The 19023-nt window shown below is 33.9% G+C and overlaps 1 protein-coding gene and 1 long non-coding RNA gene across 2 annotated transcripts in view; one reads left to right on the top strand and one right to left on the bottom strand.

The window, feature by feature from the left end:
* stet (stem cell tumor) overlaps positions 1–19023 on the top strand; it is a 238538-nt gene that overhangs the window by 155139 nt on the left and 64376 nt on the right. The window lies entirely within an intron of this gene.
* Positions 14684–19023, bottom strand: part of LOC111509559 (uncharacterized) — a 61346-nt gene continuing 57006 nt past the window's right edge. Inside the window, exons 2-3 of the long non-coding RNA XR_012466743.1 lie at positions 17062–17330; positions 14684–17009 (exon numbers count right to left, since the gene is read on the bottom strand). This is a non-coding gene — a long non-coding RNA (uncharacterized lncRNA). The remainder of the gene's footprint in view (positions 17010–17061; positions 17331–19023) is intronic.

Genomic DNA, 19023 nt, shown 5'->3' with positions numbered 1-19023 from the left:
GCTTCAATATTGAATATACGGCAGAGAATAATAAATATTTGTAGAGATATTGACGTTACTGTCTTCGAAAATTTTCGGCGTAAAATATCGGATAGGCTGTTCATATGTCAAGAAATTCAAGGCAACCATTTCGAGCATCTTTTGAATTGACCTCAAGGTTATTACATCATATTATGTAGTTAAATGTCAATGTATTCAGGCAATTATTAGAAGTTCCGCCATTTTTTAGTAGTTGAAGATACTTTCAAGATGGTGCCCAGTCGCCATCTTGAACGTTTCATCTGTCAATTTCACTTCAAAATAAAGTATTCAAGCATTAATTTCATAATCCCAAATTTCAATTTTTTGAGTTGACCCGTTCAAAAATTTAAAAGGGGGGGACATCAAAGAAAAGCGCTATATAACAAGCACAGAAATACAGATGACAAGTCAGTGAAGCTCTGATATTCATCAGAATCCGATTAGTAAATATTTATCTTATGTAAAAAATGCTGTTTTCCGGGAATAATAAATCCATAACGTTCAAATTATGTAAATCATATGGAGCTATGCTACCCCATTCTAAAATTCCATATGATAACTGGGATTGTATATTATATAGATAAAAATGAAAGAAGCGACAATAATGAATCACTACTTATATTCTTCTCCAATAATAGCAAGAAATCAAACGACCTCTTTCAACATAAAAATAGAACTCAACTGTCTGTTGAATTTTGATTCAGTTAATAACATGGGGTGGTCAGTGACCGTGACGAACTAAGGGGAACTTGAAAGGAAAAAACTCATTACTGTATTATGGTTTTTTCATTTACACTTTTAAACTTCAGTAGTATATTACGCTCTAACTGAATATACGGGATATGAAGTAATATGGTAAATATGATAGGGGAATGTTATCAAAAAAAATTGAGTGCATTGTTGACATTTGTGAGTGGAAGAGTTTGTTAAAAATTAGGAAAGTAAGGAAAAATATTGGTTTATAAAAAATTCATCGTCAATTGCAGTTTTCCATTTATCCTGTTGTAGTGTATAAGACATTCACTCTGACTAATTTTCTTGAAATTCATTTTTTCAACACCAACAAGGGTTTTTTTCACATCAATTCTCAGATGCCGGCATCAGGCTCCGTTAAAACAAGTTATTTTTCAATATTTTTTCATGAGTTTTTCTTTATTGAAGCCCGACTCATTTCCAGAATAAGGTGACTTAATCATTTCTCCTTCAACACATGTCTTCGTATAGCGATTACATACAATTGGAGTATAAATCTGTACTCTGCATATCGGGCCAGGGCTAATTGGATGGAATGATAATTGGCGGTTGGAAGTATTCAAGATTGAAAATCAGTCTGTTGCCAAATGTCTAGAAAATTCATGTACTCTCCATCAATTATGACAGCACAACCTCTCATGTTTCAATCCAGATGGCAGTTGGGAAGGAACTTTTGCTTCGGTTCAGAGTGACTAAGTAAGATGCAACACTGATAATTCAAGCCGTAGAACTCAACAACTTAAGATCGAAGTTGGGGAAAATCAGATTTTGTGTGCCTCAGAGACCGGTTCTTGGGGCCTTAACTTTTTCCATTTCACATAAATGGCTTACACAAATTTTCGTTTCCTCAAAAGTATATTTTATTTGCCCGCGATAGCACCTTGATTTATTCACATAACAATTTTGATGAAAAGATATCTCTGTCATTGCCTGTTCGGAGTTGTAGTAAGTTGCGATTTCAGGAAATACTGTCAGCTATCATTAAACTTGCATTAACTCCTTCTGAAAATCTGTGAACATTCAGAATCCCTAGTTACGTAATCTTAAATTTACCAATAGGAGAGAGGGGAGTCACATAGAAACATCTATTTCACACAAAAATAATTAAGCTTCCACCTCTACAATCTTTTACCTGCTAGAATCAGATTGCTCAATTGATTGTCTTTCAAAAATCTAATTAAATATTTTATTTTGGATTGGTATTTCTAAGATTCCGAGTACATAGAACGTGTGTGTCATTTTAAATGAGAATTCAATATATTTCAGCCGGTGTACTCATCAAATTTTCCATTTTTTTCTCTCAACTGATTGAATTACGTTGATTCAAGAGTTTTGTCCGTTTCAATATCATGTGTTTTTAACTCTATAACTAAATAAATATTGATTCAACTGTGTTGATGGAGAAATGTATACTCTATGCATTGATGCTATTCATTTGTTTAATAAATTTTAATTTTCTGTTTCTCTCTTCAAATTGAACCAAAACTGACGAAAAATTAATCAGGCATTTGGCAATGATAGTGGTAATGAACACAACAACGTTGCTTTGCAAAATTTTCTTCCGGAAATTTTAGCCTCGAAGATAAGCCCCGAAGTTTTCGACCTGCAGTAATCCAGGAAAAGTTTTTGAGGACTCTAGTGGAGAATGACCCATACCGAACGTTCCAGACTATTCCCGAACATTCCAGAATGTTCTGGGATGTTCTGAAATATCATGGAATGATCTCGAATAATCCTGACATTTCTGGACTGTTTCTTAAAATTTCTAGAAGGTGAAAACTCTAGCCCTTATATCTTCACTCAGAACATTGTATATTGAAGTTTATCCTTTCATTTCAACTATCACATAATCTCATATCAATTCCCCGAGAGCAGCCAGGCACCCCAGCCGAAAACTAATAATAACGACCTTGGTTAAAATTCACTCCACAAAAATTCGGAATTCCATTTTCTGACGAACATAATATTGAAATAACAATAATCGGACTGAAATATTTGGTTGAAAGCTTGGATTATTGTTAAAACGCTAATTTGAAAATACAAACAAAAATAATTGAAACTTCAAATGAAAATGAATTGATAATAGGTTGAATGGTTGAACAATAAGTGAAATGTCAATTATATACAAACACTCAGAGAGTGAAATAAAAATACAATAAAATGAAGCAATCAAGATAAATGATGAAAAAATACAAAAAATTAACGAAATAAGAAAAAATTCAAACCAGATTTTAGACGTTTCGATTGTTAGTATCCACAATCATTTTCGGTTGATAACTGGACTATTCTTGATAGTGGTGACTATTTATATGTCACTTTGACGATATCATTTCTCCCCACTTCTGCCTCTCTCTTCTCGCTTTCACGTTCAATGCAACGTAGACTGCTTCACCACTTAATCAAAGGACATCACGTTGCTTATCTCCACACTAGCTTGGCTGTATGGAAATAAGCAACGTGTGTTGCTTATTTCCACACTAATTTGGCTGTGTGGAGATAAACAACAGTAGTTGTATTACATGAGGAAATGAGGATTCCACATGATGAATAATGTTTTTTGTGATGCATTGTTTGGAACCTTTGGTATAGTAATGAATATTACTGGAGTTTTTTCCCAACACCAAACCGTTATTTTCAACACCTCGACACGTGTTTCGATCACCAAGTGATCATTTTCAATAGTTTGACCGTCCTCTTGAAGCTGATCACTTGGTGATTGAAACACGTATCGAGGTGTTGAAAGCAACAGTTTGATGTTGGGAAAAAACTCCAGTAATATTCATGAATAATGTTTATTTATTGGCAGATAGTTTCTAAAATAGACATGATGCCTAGTCTTGCACCTATTCCTGGGAGCTGCTTCCAGCTGTTCTCCATTGAGTATCTTTAAATCCATACCACTTCTGCAATTGCAAATTGCCAATACTCATCTACGACTTCTGATAACAATTTCGTAAGTTTCATTGTTTGAGCTTGTGCTACTTGTGCAATTTAATTTTACATACATTATTGTTGTACTATACAATAAGATGCATGCTTGTTATGCTTTTAGTTATTATCGAGGAGAGATACATAGGTATAAGAAATTAAATATTTCGAAATATTATTCTCTCCCAACTACTCTGGTAAACCTATGTCGGAAAACAGCTACGTCCTCGGCTAATACTGAATACTCGGCTAATATTGAACCGCCGTGTTGGTCGGTGGTTCAAGCCCCAGGCTGAACGATCGATTTTCATTTGCTATCGTCCAACCCGTGTTAGTAATCATACTTTAAAAGGTAAGACCTCGTTAGTTCTTAGCTCGCACAAGCTTCGACTTCTGAGGATTGTCGTTCGTAGGGGTGCGACAGTTGGTTTATGGAAAAAACAGATTTTTAACAGATTTTTTTTTTCAAACAGATCACCTGCAGACCGCGGTTTCGAGGTATTACCTCTCGTCAGTACAGGAAGGAACCTACCCAGACAGCAAAGTTCCTGGTACTTGATTAATTTCAACACGGCTCCGCTATATTTATTTTCTTATACACATTCAGGAACGCAAAGTTATTCATCTTGGATTGTTCATAGACGCTTGTCAAACTTGTGAGCATCACTATCGTTTAGGCACTCGAAAAATTTCAGATTAGTTATTTTTCAATAATATTGATTATCCTTCATTTGGCAACACCGTAAATATTCAACACGCCGAAGAATATATCGCATGCGATATCGGTGAAACATAATTTGATGGCCGATGCTGCCGTATCACGGGTCGATGGTAGGCAAATTCATTTTCTTTTTTTGGTTAAAAAGTTTATAATTTCGCCTGAAGAATTTTTGGAGCACTGTAATTTTTTGTAATAAAAGTGGAATTGTTTCTGATTGATATTTTTGCATCAAAAGAGTAGTCAGAGTAAGTATAGACCCAATCTCGTATACTTATCCCGATTATTTTGACCAGATATGAGCGCCTTAATTTCAATGATGTGGTTGATAGAAGGAATCACTACATAATAAAATTATAGATGCTTTTTATCTTTCTTCTTGACAATTTTCGCATCTAGGCTCTAAATTTATTCAGAAGGGCTGATATACGAAACAAATACACGTTTCACAAATTTGTTTTCACTTCTTCCATAATTCAAAATGTTATGGAATGATCTTACCAATAACAGAATTTCGTAAATTTTACAAAGAGTCGTTCACTTAAAATTCCACTTACACCGCCTGTAAACCGATTCAGGCTCGATCCTATAAGTTCTTTGTTTCACCAGACCTCAGTGTGGAATTTCGGTGGTTCAAATTATATTACAATGGTATCAGAATGGATCTAGGGACGAAAAATTCTCATCAGCAGTATTTTGGATATTTCTGTGGTTCCAAAACACGTTGTTTTTCCCAAACACCAGAACTGCAATACATTCCTTGACGCGCGTTTCACCTACGAAGTTGGGGTTTTTAGGAAATGAATAAAAAACGTGTTATGGACAGTAGAATTCTTGCATATTTATTGAGTATTCAACACTTACCGAAAAAACGCTTTTACGTCAACAAGGCATTTCGAAAAATTATTTGCAATAAAAATATAATACTTGAAATAATAATAATCACCATTAAATTGATGGATATAACCGTTACTACGTGGTAGGAGATAATCATGAAAAATGAGAAATAATACTTTTTATGTTTTTCTACTTGTACCACTTTTATTCGAAATTACGTTACTGCAGTTCAGTCCCATGAGGAAATTTTCATATATTATGTTAGCCGTTATATATCTAAACCTAAACACCACTATAGGTAATAACAGAGGTACCCAATAAAGTTAAGTACATCTGTTATTGCCTACAGTGGTGTTTAGATACATCTGTTCAAAAACTGTTGTCAGCTGTCGCCCCCATACGAACAACTCTCAGAAGTTGAGAAACTTGTGCGAGCTAAGGACTAACGAGGTCTTACCTTTTAACGTGTGATTCCTAATATTACAAAATATTTTCAGTTTATTGTATTAGTTTAAAAATGTCCTTATAGGACGAAACTGCAGTTAATTTAGTTACAAATGAGAGTCATTAATACAGTATATTGTATGATTATAAAGGGTTTTACGAAAACCGCGACACGTGTTTCGCTATACAATAGCTTTCTCAAGCGTAAAAATGATGATGAATATTTTACGCTTTTACGATTTTAGTGAAAATTTTAGTTTTGAACCTTTCTCTTCCAAATGCAATACGTCATAATCGTGATTGAACTCGTGCCTCTCTGTTAAAAAGTGATTCGCAAATGGTTCTATGTACCTTTATTCTTTTGGTGAAAGATGTTCTGGTTTGTCCGACATAAAATTTTGGACAAGAACCACTAGTCAACTTGTATAGTCCCGATCTATCCAATACTGGAGTTTCACCTTCATCGTTTTTGATGTATTTATTCAAATTATTTGTTCTGGATTCTTTGCTTTTAAGGAGTCGACAGTCACCAAATATAGCCTCCCACCGTATTTATAATAATCATTTAGTTCATGTTCATTCGTTTGTATCAGGAATATCTATAGAAATCTCATTCTATTCTTCAAATAGAGTGTAAAGGTGGATATGCGTGAGTTTGACAATCTTATTGTAGTAGAATCGTTCCAACTTCTGTTTTAATCATTCATGAAACGTTTGTGTAAATTTGAAATGCCTTAATTGTTTAAATTTCAAATTGATACCTACACTAATTCTCAACAACGAAATAAGCAATTTTCCAAACGGTCTCAAATTCAGATTTGAATGCGTAATAACCCCAAATTTGACCTGATCCAGGTACTATGTAAATTTTAATAGCACACAATGGGTTAAGTCACTTTTTTACCTTTTTTCTACACTCTCGGTTCGGGGCAAACGCGTGCTACGTTTAAATTGTTTTCGCTTTCGTTGCAAAAGATAATTGGTCAAAGAGAGCACTTACAAATTCGAAATCCACTCTGTAATTACTGACCGAACAAAAGAAAAAAGAAGTACGTGTAATTAACTCTGGGTTGCTTTGAAATATTTTAAATATTTGTTGGCGTTTTTGAGAATGCTGTTCAGTGAGGAACAACATTTCGAACGAGCACTCATTTTTTCGAACATTGAACTCGCAATTGACTCATATTGTATGTTTTTGGAACTTAATCAAGAAGCAAATGTGCCGAAATTTCAGTCCAAAATGTTCAATTCGATCTTAAGGAGTAGTATTCTAAGGAACCGCAGGGACCATCATACAATTTTGAAATGATAACTTCTTATGGAAAGGTAAACCGCTCCGTTACATAACGCATAACGCCCCCTGTCTGGCTTTCCCTTCTCCGCAGTCTAACCCACAGCGTTAGCCGTACTTCTCTCTTCTATCTTCGCATGACTCATTTAATTATTCCACCAATTCAATTTTAAAACTTTTTGTTCTAAAATTCTGACTACTTCACTGGATTCAGCAGGTTTTGGTTTTTCAATCGAAATCTGGTCATCATTGAAAAAGTTATAAGTGAAAAGTTAACTTTGTATGTCACTGTCACTATCCCGTAGGTAAATCAGTTCTTCATTCCTGATTAGCCTTCATCTATTTCACTAGGCAGGTGACACTAGCAAGTGACTGAAAAGAATTTGATTTTTACGTAGAAATATATCCTTCTTGAAATTGAAGTTAACGTGTTTCACGGTTTTTTATTCTCAATATCTCCTTTTAACCTGAACGCGCTGTATATGCAACAATTCTTTATCACTGGCGTCATCGGTTTGCTTTATCTTTCTTCAAAAACTTAGTCTTGACTTTTGTGGCAGTAATTTTTATAACCTTCTTCTTTAATTCAAACCACAAAGTTTATTTCTTGCACCCCGTTCTCCACTTCTTTGTCGCACATAAATTTATTGCGTTTCATTTAATTTTTCCGACGCAGATATTTTGCTAAAAAATTAATCTCACGGCAACCCCCAAGCAACCCATATTAGCTGGCATCTTCAGAAATTGTGTTCAAACCCAAAATCGTAAACAGCTAGTAAAGGGTTGGACTAAAAGCATGTCTTCATTAAACTTATTTCATTATACTGTGTGTAAAAGCCAAATGGAATAAATTCATTATTTCGATTACGCTACATATATTAACAAAATATCGAAACACATCGAAATTTCAATTATAATTCAATTACAGGCTTGTGGTTTATTATTTGAAAGGTATCTTCATTCTCTATTCAAAAAGGTTATCGCTTTCGAATTTATTGCAACAATTAAGATGAAATAAATTTAAATCATGTGGTCACCGAAATTCGATAAAATACACTCAAAACTTACTGCAATATACTCGAAACTTATTTCATGTTGAGGTATTGATAGATATAAGAAAGTAAGCAAAAACCACAGCAATGTTCTTTTTAGATGGTATTCTTTAAAAAACTGTAAATAATTTCCATTGCAACGTTAGTTTAAAACGCCTTGTCAACTTGTTTTGTTTACATTAATTATCAGTATTTTAATTTAAGTTAAAAGTTCGATAACTTCAAGTCTGACAAATGGTTAAATTAACGGAAATGTATGAAATAACAATTTTACAAATGATTGGTTACGGAAATAAAACCCGGAACAGGAAGTAGCTCACCTATTTCATGAGAAATTTCCCAATTTCCCATATCTGAAAGAACAGTAAGCAAAATAGGAAAGCAGTTTCCGAGCTTGATCATGTGGGGCAGAAAAACAAAAGCAGCTGCCAATACAATGTGATGTGATGCTTGAGTTTGAGGAAAACCCACCTACATCGAGTAGACAGGCATTCCACTACATTCAATGTAAGCCATACATTGATAGTAAACATATTAAAAGAAAATAAAATGCATCCCTATAAAATGATATCTACTCAGAAGCTCGCATGGAAGACGATTTTGATAGAACTTATTTTTGTGAGCAAATGACGGACATGTTGGATAAAAATGCCATCCAACTAGAAGACGTTATGTTTTCTGATGAGTGTACTTTGTCTCTTAACGGTCATGCTAATCGGCAAAATTGCCACTACTGGTCAACGGTATTGGGAATGGCGATAATTATTTGGCACTACTTCAAAACGATGTCATTTCAAGTTTAGCAAATTTATATCCTGATCCAGGAAACCCTCAAGTTCCGGTGAATACGGTATGGCTTCAGCAAGATAGAGCACCACCACATTACCAAGTTAATGTCCGGCAATACGTCGATACAACATTTCCCAGTCGGTGGATAGGGAGACGGGGATAGATTGAATGGCCAGCACGATCACCTGATCTTTCATCATTTGATTTCTTTTTATGTGGATATATGAAGAGCAATGTGTACAAAACTAAACCTTCAAATCTGAATGACTTCAAAGAACGAATAACGTTTGCAAGTTGGTCGGTCACGCCTGATATGTTAAATAATGTTAGAAGGCAGTTTTATTTGAGATTAGGATGTTGCCAAGACGTTTGCGGTTAACTTCGTTACCATCCATAGTTCTTTTTCGTATTCCACATTTCATTACGTTTTGCATTACATTTTAGTTTTTGAGTGTATTTTATCGAATTTCGGTAATTTATTTTATCTTAATTGTTGCAATAAACTTGAAAGCGATAACATTTTTGAATAGAGAGTGAAGAGACCTTTCAAACGATACATCACAAACCTATACTTTCCATTTAAAAAATTGGGGGTTGTACCTGTCATTTGAAGGGGGTTGAAGGTATTTTTACGTTGAAGAATGTCAAATTATAATTTACATTTGACGTGTTTCGGGATTTTTTTCAAATACGTACAGTAACCGAAATAATGAATTTATTCCATTTGGCTTTTACATCCTATATAGTTTCCCTACTCAAATTTTCGTTTATATTACCTATTCTTGACCCATTTGAAATTCCATACTAAATAAAATATTTAGAGCATCAGGTATACCCATCTGAATGCATTTTTTCAATTAGATCCGCCAGAACAAAAAAAAAGAAAATTTTTGAGGAGATTAGTCGGCCTGTCAATTAGTTCGACCGAGGACAATATTAATCCTCAAAAATGTTCGAAGAGCACGAGCTTCAAAAATACCGTGTACCGTGAGAAAGTTCTACCACCTCCGGACAACCACCCTTTACATTATAATCCAGTCAAATCGTGACAGGTAAAATGACGTTATTTCTTTTTCTGTTATTTATTGGAATTTCGGTTTCTTTTTTCGTATAGGTAAATCTTCTATTCATATTTAACACGTACTCCTTTGCTTTTGTCACGATTTGGTTAGCAAAAAGAGGTTTATTGTTACGATAATTTAAAAATAACAAGAAGATGTTTTCTTTTGGAATGACACGTATTTCACCATAATTTCAAAGACCCGACAGCGTTGACTCAGAGGCATTCGGAAATTAGTTTCGGTTAGAAGTCTTCCTAAATATTTGTTCCTATTATCGATTATGATAGCCGATCTACCCTACGGGGGCCAAAACAGGTTGTAAATTTACTTGACTGGCCAGGTAGCGATAAATGTTGCATGTTGCAGATTATCAGTTATTTTTCTTTCTTATAGTTTTTGCTGTTCATTTTCAATAAACCTTGAAAAATGTAAGTATTTGGTGTACATGAAATAAAAGGCTGAGATAGTAAAGTATAGTGAAGTGATAATGTTATTATTTTTCGAGTTTGGATTTTCTTCCTGACGTTTCGCTGGCGCTAGTGAAAACCTGAAACCTCGGCCGCGAAAGCCTTATTCTTTTTTCAGTGAAGTGCTATTTTTTGACATAATAGGCCCATCAGCTATAAAAACAATCGAATTACAAGTTCACATTTTCCTATTTCTGGTATACAGGCCGTTCCTTTTATCAAGTTGTGACATTGCTATATTCTAAACGGTAACAGATACGAAGACGATTAAATGGGAAAAAAGATAACTGTCATCGAGAACAATACAATGGTTGGAGAAAAGTTACGGGGACTCTCGCTCTTTCCGAGTTATACGGGGAAAACCAAAAATGATTCGAATGGAATTGTTATTTCGGAGAATATCAAAAAATGAAAAAAAAAGTGATTGTATTCGAAATGTACTATGACGATCTAATAATGAATATTCGATAAAACGTTTCGTGTCAACATGGCCACCATCAACTTTTTTTTTATATGCGGACCTGTCTTTTCACACATTTGATATTTTTATAGCGTTCCATTTGTAATAACTACCATCATTAGTGACAACAATCAAACAGAAAATGAAACCAATACGGAAACTCAAAGCTACATGGAAATCTACATTAAATGCTCGAATTGACGACCTCTTTGTTGAATGCACATAAGTAATCGGTCCACACAAATTCTGTGACAATTTTCTAGCATAATAGGTGTAATACTAATACATGCATCTCTCATTTTTTGTTTGAGATGGTCGATATCTGTATGTACATACAGTAACACACATATTCATCTCTAGAACTAGACCCGGCTTAGCACATGTAGCAGATCGTAATGCCTACATTTTTTCTGATATTATATTACATCAGTACGGAAGCGCAGAAGTGCTATAGAATTGTTTTTATTCGTTTCTTGGAAATTACGACTTTGAAAACCTAAATATTTCGAAATTTTCACTTTAATCTCAAAATTTCGTCTTTTATCTCGAAATTGAAGTCGTAATTTCGAGTTTCAAATTCATAATTTTCACGAAACGAATAATAGAAATATAAGGCCCTTCTACGCTTTTCTATAAAGAAGGTTTCACCCTTTAGAAAGTTCCAAAACATTCATAATATTCAAGGAATGTTCGAGAGCATATTCAGGAATGAACTGGATCCTTCGGGAACATACTGTAATATCCATGATGATTGAGAATTGATCAAAGAAATTATACAGCAATGTATACAGCAGATTATATCAGTTTTTTGAGAAGTATATCAGGGTGGAGCAAAACGGTTTTGTAAGAAATAAATCTATTGAGTCAAAACTTGTTAACTTAAACTCACAAAGCATATGAGGCACTTGAAAACAAATCTCAATTGGATACTATCTATACAGACTTCCAAAAAGCTTTCGATAAAGTAGATCATGATATTTTATTGTTGAAGTTGAGTCATTATGGTTTAACTAAAAATACTCTCAAATTGTTCAAAAGCTATTTGGAAAACAGAGATTCTCTTGTAAAATATCATGGTTCATATTCAAGAAAATTTGAAGTTACCTCTGGAGTCTCACAGGGATCAGATTTAGGTCCCTTATTTTCTGTTCTTTTTATAAATGCTTTTCCAGCAGTGCTGGAATTCTCAGAATACATAATGTTTGCTGATGACCTAAAAAACAGTGAGGGATTGTGTAATGCTACAAAAAGATCTGAACAAGGTTTATAAGTGGAGTTGTGAAAATACATTATTTTTCAATACTGATGAATGTTCACTAATGTCGGTTACGCGCAAAAGAGACCTTATTCTCTTCAGTTATGAACTGAATAGGGTCCCTCTTGGAAGAAATACAGAAATAAAAGACTTGGGGATTACATATAATGATACATTATCATTTAAAAATCACGTAAGAAATATTACAAGAAATGCAAATAAAATTTTAGGGTTTATTATCAGGCAAACTAGAAATTTCAGCAATATACATTCGATCAAACTGCTGTACTACACATTGGTTAGAAGTAAATTGGAATTTGGATCAAATATATGGTTTGGTGAATATAACCCCACATTATATGAATTGGAAAAACTTCAGAATAAATTCTTAAGATATCTTTACTTCAAAAAATATCACGTATGGCCAGACTACCGTTTAGTGAGAACATCTCATTTGAGAGATGAATTCAGGATAATTTCTTTGCAAAATAGACGCAAAATATGTGTAATATCATTTCTTCACCGGCTTCTTAATAATAAACTTAACTCACCTCATATATTATCGTCAATTAATTTTCACGTTCCAGCCAGAAGGACAAAATCAAATACAATGTTTTATATACAAAATTTCTACTCCATAGGTGCCCCACTTACAGGTATGTTGCGTCTCGCAAAAACTGAATGTAATAATTAATATAGATTGGACATATTCTCTAACAAATTTAAGGAAAAAAATCATTATACAGCTAGTGGCAATGTCTTTGTAGGATCATCACACTTATTAATCGACCCCGTCAGTAACTGATTTATAATGTTTACTTCTTTTTATTTTTAGTGTATTATATTGTATATATTAAATTGTATGTAATAAGGTCATCCTTGTAATTAGACCTATGTGGTCTGTTAGGGTGAATGAATAAATAAAATAAATAAATAAAAATATGTTTTGGTAGCCTCCTGTACCCCACCTGTGACAAACGCTTTTATCTGAAAGGCGTGTTTTTGAGGATATAAGGGCTACAACTTCCGTATTCTAGAAATGTAAAACACTTTAGAACATTCGAGAGTTATCTAGAGCATTTAACAACAGAACTTTCCCGAATGATTTTTCTGGAATGTTTGAGAACAATCTAGAGCATTCTGGAATATTGTGGAGTGGTCGGAAATACATTCGGAATCATTCCAGAAAATCACATGTTATAATGGAACACGCCAGAGCAGTTTCGAATTCTGGGGAATGTTCTGGAACATTGTGGTTCATTCGAAGCCTGTTTTGTGTGGCCAAAAGTTGATATCTAGTAGGGTGGAATGAATAAAATGTTTCAGTAAATTAAATAAATATTTCAGAAATACAATCTTGACATACGGGTTTACGTGATATTTTGCAAATTTGCAACACTCTCAACACGATAGCCAACAAAAAATAACAATTTCTCTGAAGATGATATAGAAACCTCTTGCGTTTCAAAATTCAATTTATTCAATTTTTCAATCCCAGATGTCTATTTAACTCGCATCATCCAGTTACTATTTCATGCATGCGTAGTCACAAAACAAGTAACTTTGGACATGGAGATTTTACATATTTATCAACCAAAAATATAACTGAACTTTTACTCAGATACCTGATTTACAATTTTATTTTTAATTTAAGACTTCTGTGAACACACCACACACCCCTTAATAAGTATTTCCAAATTAATAGTTCGATTTATAATCTACAAAATACCCTGAAATGAAACCACCGAAAAAGGCGGAGAATCACAAAGTGTTATTTCGTAATTTTTGGGCAATCGGGCGGAGCCCGTAAGGCCCAAAGGTGTGTGAGAAAATTAAATATAACTCATTATATAGATGACGAATCAATAATTTCAACGAAAATTGTAAATTATTTATCTTTTTTATTCAGATATAGATCAACCGTAACCACAGCGGTGAATGTTCTATTTAGTGGGACTTTCGGTAATGTTATAGCAAAGTCGATATATTTCTGAGAGAGAGAGAGAGAGAGAGGTTTGATTGAAGTAAATAAAAACGATGTTGTAGGTACTAATATTTTCATCTGATGTATTGCATAAATTTCATTTCGTTTTATTTTCATATCATTTTATTGCTACAATATTTTACAGGAAGAACAGGAAAAATAAAACACATATACAAATACATTTAAACCATTAACAATATAAAAACGAAATTCAAAACTATCCGATTAACTAAGGAATAAATTTACAATGTCTGTAAAGTCTGTAACGTATGAGTTATATAGATATACATACTTTTTTTAATTATATATATATATATATATATATATATATAATTATATATATATATATATATATATAATTATATATATATATATATATATATATATATATATATATATATATATATATACAATTGGCTGCACCGCGCTGATGAGGCCAATAGCCAGAAACACGTGTCCGCGGTTTGCCTCCATATATCTTGAGTGTTTTGTCCACGAATTTCCCCCTTTTGATGTATATCATACATATATATATATATATATATATATATATATATATATATATATATATATATATATATATATCATATATATATATATATATATATATATATATATATATATATATATATATATATATATATATATATAAATCATTCATATGTACAATATGTATAAATATATACATATAAAAAATAAATAGATGAGTACTTTTTGATCATTCCCATATTGATTTCAATTTGAAAGCCGCCGTTGGCAAGTTGACTTGTTTCGCTTGCGTTTACGCAGTAAGTATTTACTTATATATTTTTGTGTGCGTTTGTGAAGTGTAATTTTGTATTTGACGTTGTTAATATTTCATAGGAAATCCATGGCAATAAATATATTATTATTATCTTACAACGGTGAAAGGCCTCGTAATGGGTGTAGGGCTTGTTACTAAATTCTCCATGCCATTTGGAAAACTATAGATATGGAAGCAAAGAATTAAAATGAACGGAAACGTTTCACCAGTGTAGTACTGAAAGAAAAAAAATCATTGGGTGGGAAATTCTTAAAAAAAATGCTTGGCGCCGTTCATGACTTTTCGGTGCATACCGACCGTGCCCCTATCAATATTTGCATGTTCGCGTAAAAAATATTTCTGAGAAAACTGTATATTTCAAGAATAGGATAACCGGTAGCAACTAATGTATTCCAATCACAACTCACAATTCTTGAAATGTATGTCTCTATGCGTCATAAGACGACTCTTAACATGCAGGATATAAATGGGTTAAAAAGGACATAAAACATGCGATAGCTGAGAATATTCATGAAGAAATACCGATGCGTCGGAAAAATGTATTCTTGGAGTTTGCATACCAACCCACAAAGACGCATCTGTTCAGTTCCATCAATGGACTTTTAAGCGGCATGTTAGGCATTGGAATGATGTTTAGCTCACTTTTGAATGAACCTTCACACTTTTATAACCGAATAGGTATGTGAAAACTACATGTATTAAATTTTTCTATGAAGATAGACATGCTTTCTGGTAAAAATAATTTTGTGGAATAGGTTAGCGATATTATCTAGTCTTCTGTTACTCATATTCACCCAAAAGGCATCTTTGATCTTATTCCATAAATACGAGTCACAAGCACGAATTTTGAACTATTTTGAATTTTGCGTTCATACTGCTCAGTTAAATAAAGTCCATATACAGTATTATCACAGTTGAAATGTGATAAAACTAGTGATGATGTATATAACTATACACACCTCAGCAACTTTTGATGCTTTATAAAGCTCAGATCAGATCTTTGGAGTAGTGTTCTCATGTATAGAGCTCTGCCCCCAAACATACCCTGAAGTTGCTGGATTCCATCTAGAAAAGAGCCATCCGCCTGATTGGACATCAACAACTGTAAGATTTGTTGGATTAAGCCTATCGTGCCACAATTGCTGCCAATTGTTTTATGTTCGGTAAATCATGAAAGTTGGCAATAGATTCACAAGTTTGTTTCAGATTCAGTCATCTTTTGCCGGGTGTAACTTAGATAATGCGAATGATGGCGTGTTTTCTTCAGCAAAACGTACTTCAAGGGAGGTGATAATTGAATCCAAGTATGGTATTACTAAATATCTCTTCCAGTATTTTGAAGGGCTTTCTGCTGGATGATTTCTTGTATGACGTTGTTTCCCCATAACACGCGGCATTTATGTAATGTCCTCCTCCAGTCCGACTTTCTTCGCAACAGCAGTAGCTTCCTTTATAATTTCGCCTGTCACTTTTTTCGGGTTTTCACGGTGGCTGAAATTAAAAGTAAAATCCTTTTAACGTGTTGACCACGTCCAAAGCTACAGATTGGAGTACGTTGAAAACGGGTTCAATAAAAGCCGAGTATTTGGCTCCCAACCTAATCCCGATTATGAAAGAAATTCTGGAAGTAGCCGCATGCAGTTCCCGAAAAAATTTTATAGTATCTTTTGTGGTTCCCGTGACATTTCTCATTTCAGGAAGTGAATTTAGATCATTGTTCGTAACAATAACTTCTACTTTAGGTATACCGCATACAAATTATACAAAACTAACGTGAATGCTGCTGAACGGCTGTCGTAGAAAGAAATGCAATGCACACAACACACACACACACACACACCATACCTACCTCCTACCTATATATTTTTACACTGTTCAATGGCAAATCTGATATAGTCGTGATGATTATGGCGGCGATTTTAAAAACGGATGTCAAAATCTTAATGTTATTCTGAATATTTCAATACTTTCTACAATATACATTAAACCTTGTGAATTTATTTACGTTTTGTCATGCGATGCGGAATATATTAATAGGTAAGGAAGTCAATTGCCCGCACTTTGGTCTTTGCGGCTAGCAAAGGCAACTGCCTCCCCCTGCCCTCCGTTGGCGACGCCCTTGCATCACGTGCAACCTTGATGACCTGAAACATCGAAAAAATGTTGGAGATTTGTCTCTCTTCTATACCTACATACCATTCCACCAAGAGCGGTACATATCAGAAATACACGAGACGGACTGTGGCTGCTCATCGTTTTGAGGTTCAACTCAGTACACCTCGAACTTCACTATTTGAAAACTCTTTCATCTGCAGAACCGCGTTTGTGTGGAATAAACTTCCTGAGAACGTTTTTCCAAATGGATTTCTTCTCCAGCGATTCGAATCCAATGTGAATCGCTACTTTCGCAAAGGCACCGCTCTGAGAGCGCCTTAAAAATTTTCCTGTAGTGCTTGTGTTTTGTCCTTAAAAAAAATAAGGTTAATTTTAATTTTCCTGTCTTTTCGAATCTAAGAGTGTATTAGTGGATGACTTCAAGATTTTTCGCCCCTTCCACCAACTCGATAGTAACGCCATTGAATATTAGTTTTAAAATGTCAAGTGGCTCCAGCTCGGGCCTCAATAATGAATAATTTGATTTTTGGGAGTTCGAAAGCAAACAATGGTCTGTTGCGGCCCAATAAAAATTATTCAACTCTTCTTCAACATTCGTATATCAAGAGGGAGAAAACTGTAATAGATTTGGGTGCCATCCAAATAGAAGTGCACCTTGTAATGATTGGAGTTATTGATGAGATTTGAGGAATAGAGAGCAAACAGGAAGGGTCAAATTATAAAGCCCTGTGGTACTCCTCGCTGAACGGAAATAAGAGATGAAACAGTTCCATCAAACGTAACTCTTTGATTTCCTCCCCTGAGATAGTTGTCAAGTAAGGTAATAGCTGAAGTTATGTGAAATTCATATCAATAAATCGTTTTCAATAGTGTCAAAGGCCCTGCTGAAGTCGAGAAGAACTAAAGCTGTATTAGAGTGTCCACTATCTGAATCTCTGACAGTGCCTCAATAATGAGATACTATGATTGAAATTTGCTTTTCTGAAATTGTGAGTAATGTTCATTTTGACAGAGAGAAAATTTAAATGATTTATACATATTTCTTCGCATTCAAGCTGATGACCAATGAAGGATAATACAAATCTTCATCTTTTAATTGGGGCAATGATTCGTTTACAAACGTTGAGCAGCTTTCCGTCAAATTCCGTTATTTGTAATAACTGAAGGTTTTATAACCTGTGACATGATCAAAAAAATCAAGACGAGTGAAATTAGGAACATTAAAATACCACTTATGATGTATACTGCAGTAGTAGACGAAATATTTGGTATAATGGCTACATAGTTTCAAAAAATCAGCTAAATATATTGGGGGAAGCTGGCTATACAAAGGGATATATTTTTTCGAAATTGAAAATATATTTTTGATCGCCTTGTATATTCCAAATATGTATAGTTGGATGGTTGATTCAAATGCAAAATATGATCGATTTCTCATGTAAGTAACATATTTTCTCGAAAAAAGTTCGATAAAATTTACCAAACACAAAGTTTAAACCTCTGTATACTCGCTAGTTTTGATTCTAGAAACTTTTGTCATTTGAACTTTTTGATGCACATATTGTGGACGTGTGGACCATTTCATTATAAAAATTCAGATCGATACGGTGAAAATGAAATTCCGGATTTTTTGAAAAATCGTCAAAATATCAAACTTTGACCCCTGTAGAATACAAACGCCGGCATTCAGAGAGTTAGTAACTTTTGTTAAGGATGGCATGGGCTATGCGTCATATTGAAATTTCAGCTATTTTCACCGAAGCCGGTTTTCCATAAGATTAGTGCGGGGTCCTTTAAGTATACAAGGTGTCCCATATAAAACTCCGCGGGCAAATATCTGAAGAATGAAAAAGAATATCCATATTTGGTGTCAAAGGGTTCTTTTATTTACGTAGAGATCCAGTACTAGGCTTCATCCGTTAGGGCGTCGCGACACCGACGCAATTTTTTTTAAATGGTAACCCAGTATTTTTAATTGGTTTTTGAATTCTGCATTAAATTCTGAATTCAGCCATATAGCACATTTGTAGTTTTCCTTGAATA

Source organism: Leptinotarsa decemlineata, unplaced genomic scaffold (assembly GCF_025532065.1).
Source record: "Leptinotarsa decemlineata unplaced genomic scaffold, Ldec_3_MD MMD2_tig00026282_RagTag_RagTag, whole genome shotgun sequence".
Taxonomy (NCBI): Eukaryota; Metazoa; Arthropoda; class Insecta; order Coleoptera; family Chrysomelidae; genus Leptinotarsa; species Leptinotarsa decemlineata.
Note: the sequence above shows the minus strand (reverse complement) of the source record. Positions and strands in the feature narration are given on the sequence as shown.